The 4,106-nt window shown below is 41.7% G+C and overlaps 1 long non-coding RNA gene across 1 annotated transcript; it reads right to left on the reverse strand.

The window, feature by feature from the left end:
• Positions 1-884: 884 nt before the first annotated feature.
• Positions 885-2,768, reverse strand: LOC136502548 (uncharacterized). The gene is made up of 4 exons (XR_010770628.1): positions 2,657-2,768; positions 2,533-2,568; positions 2,258-2,329; positions 885-1,118 (listed from the first exon to the last, which is right to left on the reverse strand). It is a non-coding gene; the product is annotated as an uncharacterized lncRNA (long non-coding RNA).
• Positions 2,769-4,106: the final 1,338 nt, after the last annotated feature.

The raw sequence follows: 4,106 nt of genomic DNA on the forward strand, positions 1-4,106 counted from the left end.
AAACTGGAAAAAATGCAAGCGAATTGCACAGGGCCTACGAACCGTGAACTCGTCGGAATAGGTGAATTCAGTCCTGTAACGTCCAGGAACAGGCAAGTAAGAGGATTTAGCACTTTTAACTTCGAACCTAGTGGTAGTATATACTTTCTCAGCGCTTAAGAGTGGGCTCTGTCATGTACCTCTGTTTTAGGAATTTCAGCATACATAACATTTCCCTGTTGCAATTTGGAAATAATAGATTTAAATAGAACATAAGGTTTCTTTATACTAAAAAAATGAACCACGCTTCAAACAAACAGGTTAATATAATCTGTATAGAATAGAAGCACAGGTAGGTTTCTTTATACTATAAAATCAACAGTGAGCCAAGAAAGGTGGAATCACAAGATCTCTTAAAGGACTGGCAGAGCAAGGGGATAACAGGAAGGAAGGGACAGTGAAAAATATAAAAATGAACCTGAGATAAAATGAACAACAGAGCTACGTTGTTGAAATTACAGCTTAGCATATATGAGATTCAGAGGCCTAATAAGAGGATTGGATCGCATCTTAATAAATGTAAAGCAACGGGGAAAAATAAATAAATCTAAGCATGAAAGGCAATTGTAGCTTGACATCAAAAGTAAAATTGGGAGACCTAAATGGCGATGGAACCTGGTGCTGTGCATGAAGAGGCTGTTTTTTTCGTTACACATATCTAGAATAAGTTAGCAAATCACATTTATTCATAGCAGCAAAACGCTGAGGACAGGAAAGCAGTGGAATAAATCTTCATTAGCTGACATTCAGGTAACACGAAAAAGCACTTTCATCTAGCAATCTGTAAATCTGTGTTTGCCACTGATTCATGGTGTGTAACCAGGAATGGCACAAGACACTATCATTTCACTGTTGAGCACAACTTGCATAGGGAAACATAAAAGGCAACAAGGTATGAGGCTAACCTCGTTAGCAAGAATAAAGCAAATGGCGAAGAAGCATGTGAAAAAAGCTTACACAATAGCAGATAATGAGAGGACTGGCTGAAAATGAACCCAAAATTTACCATAAATCCAAAACTATACCAAATTAGTATCTCACTGACCTTTATCCAGCAAACAAATTCCAATTGCACAGAGCTGCACAAATGAATAAGATCAGTATACGCAAATTAGGATAAACCTCCAACATAGGGAAATTTAATTTATAAGAAGCATAAGAAAGTACAACAGAAAAAAATGGATAACTCAAGGAAAGAACACTGAGCGTCACATTAGGATGCAACATACATCAGGTAGGCAACAACAATCCTCCAATTGGCCAAAACTAAATGGAATAAGGGGCCAAAGAAAGAAGGACAATTTAAATACTTTGGTATAGGTAGACACCGACAATTGTATACCTAATCCATATGCAAGAGATTTATTCAGGTTGACATGCATGGAGAACAACTAATACGGTGAAAACTACAAGTCAGTCCGTGGCAACCTAGCCAGAGCAGGTGCACTGCAAGTTGTCTTCTTTTGAAACTTGAAAGCGAGTGAGCGAGCAGCCATTGCAAGTTTACTACTGGACTACTACTACTGACCATGCTGGAAGCTAGAAAGCAACGGTTCACCTGCTACTGAAAGAGCATGTCTTTCTTTTTCTGATGCCTGTGCAAATGTATGTAGCAAAGACCAATGGCCTCAGACCTTTGCAGAGAATCCCCCACTGTATGTTCAGCATAAGGACATTACAACCAGAATAATAATATGATTATGAGAATAGCCCCAAAAGGAACAGGCATGTATTACACAAGGAGCAATTTTAGTGTCCCCCTCAACAAACACGTAATCAAAGGAATTCGACAATAAGGAGTGCAATCTAAATTGGAATTTTAAAAGAACCAAGATCAATGATTTTCAGATGTCTCATAGGTGATAATGTTGTAAGTGTCCCAACCTTCTCATGTATGGTACCGGCGTGAGTTGGTAATCTACTTGGGCCTTTATTTCCTCTCTATAATACAACGATACGCAACTCTCATGCGTATTCGAGAGAAAAAAAAAGATCAATGATTTAGTTATTTATTTAACTAAGATATTCAGTAGGGCAAGCCACAAGCATGCGTAGCATGTTTACAGTATGAGAACTTCAAGCCGATAGATGGGAAATCAAGGCTGTAAAAAGCAATTCAGTAAGTCAAAACTGTAGATACTTTGAGATGTGATACAAAAATAAATTTAGTTATCGAATTCAGTTACTGCAAATATATGAGAATGAGAATCTTACTAACCCCACAACCTTTAATGTGTCATTCGTGGAAAGAGGAGGTTCAGTGCTGTGCTCAAATGTTCATCTCCAGTTCCTGCAGGCACGTTGGATAGATCAACTCAAAAAAAGAGAGGCATGTCATAAATTTTGACAGCACTGAATAATTTCTAACACGGTTTGGAAGGCATAGAGTGATCTAAAATATAGATTCACATGAGTAAAGCAATGCAGTTTCCCTGGGGCAGTGTACCTATATACAAGCATGAAAACATACAAATATTCGTTAGTGAGTCGCACCTTTGGAGCAAGTCAGGTGACTGGAAGCTTTATAGCCTACAATGAACCAAATATTTTAGATTAGGTAACGTATGCAAGGAAAATTATATCAAAGAAGAAAATCGGATGCATCACCAAGTACTACCCGAAGAGCAATGATTTTAGAAAAGCTTGGCCTTTAGGCAGTGAGTTGCTTGCAATGACTTTTTTAGTTAAATATCTTGCTTAAAACTGAAAGAACCCTCAGACCACAGGGAAATAGGTACCTGCAGGTCACCACAAGAATAACCTCACTGCAAAAATAATGCCGGTTGCACGCGATTATGCGAACAACACCATAGGGGGAACAGGGACTCGCCTGCACAAATGTTATGGCAAAGAAGCAAAGCACGGGGAGAGGCTTTCCAAGAAGCGTCTCTGTGCGAACACAAATAGTAAGATTTGTGGTCCAAGCTTATTTAGGATGAGGCAACAAATGAACCTCATAATGGCTTTCGCATGGTGAAAACAAATTCTTGCAATAGGAAGACGGTGGAACCAGAACTAAGATACGGAGGACCATATAGCATATGGTTTCCATGAGTCTAAAAAATAATAAGTAAACCCAATTAACATCGGGGATGATTGACCTAAAGCTCCAAGGCTGTACGCAGCAGTATTAACGTGGAGCAGCACAAAGGAAACATGAATTGTACCGGCATACCTCCATCAGCCGCACCCCCACCTTGGGGGGGGGCACCGACCTACCTAGGGTTTCATGCAGCACAGGAGAAGACGCACAGGAGAGACGATGTCGCATCGCTGCACCGGCGCAGCACCCGGCGGGGGCCGCCGTCGCCCCACACTTGCGGCGCGAGGAGGGAGGGGCGTGGAGGAGGAGGAGGCTTGCCACCGCCGCACCGAGGGCCAGGCACCGCTGCTCGGTCGCGTCGGGAGGGGAGGGAGCGAGCGAGCGAAGAGGAGAGAGAGACGAGGGGGAGAGAAGTTTGCTGAAGGAGAAGCAGAAGCCGGAGTATATATTGGCTCTATCGGATTCAGATGAGAAGCAGCAGAAGCCAGTAGAATCCACTGAGAGCGATAAGGAGCTGGAAGAAGCAGATTCTAAACGAAGCGGCTACAAGTAATCCGGACCACACGATGGAAGATCGGACGGTCAAGGCTATTTCGGTCGACGTGGACAGGGCTGCCGGCCGAGGAGCAGGGCGGGCTTGTTTAGGTAAATGGGGCTGCGAGGCCATGAATCGTTGTGATGTGGATGGCTGACTCCGATGTGACGGCAGCACGCCAGCGTGTCGCTTTGGCTGCACGCCAGCGTGTCGCTTGGCTACACGCTTAGGTCCTGTTTACTTAATTTGTATTTTTAGCTTGTTTTTAGTTAGAATAATTTTTTTTCTCATAATAAATCAGTAAATAGTACTTTTAGTCGTAACTTTTTAGCGAAGCAAACGGGACATTAGATGACTGAAATAATGCCTGTTTTTGCGTGTGCTGCTACTTGCAATGATGATTTAACATGGTTCTAACCTTCTTGGTTCATAATATATTTATTAAAATAGAAGAAGTATGTCACACTTGGTTTTATATATACAAGTTAA

This window comes from Miscanthus floridulus, chromosome 14, assembly GCF_019320115.1.
Source record: "Miscanthus floridulus cultivar M001 chromosome 14, ASM1932011v1, whole genome shotgun sequence".
Classification (NCBI taxonomy): domain Eukaryota; kingdom Viridiplantae; phylum Streptophyta; class Magnoliopsida; order Poales; family Poaceae; genus Miscanthus; species Miscanthus floridulus.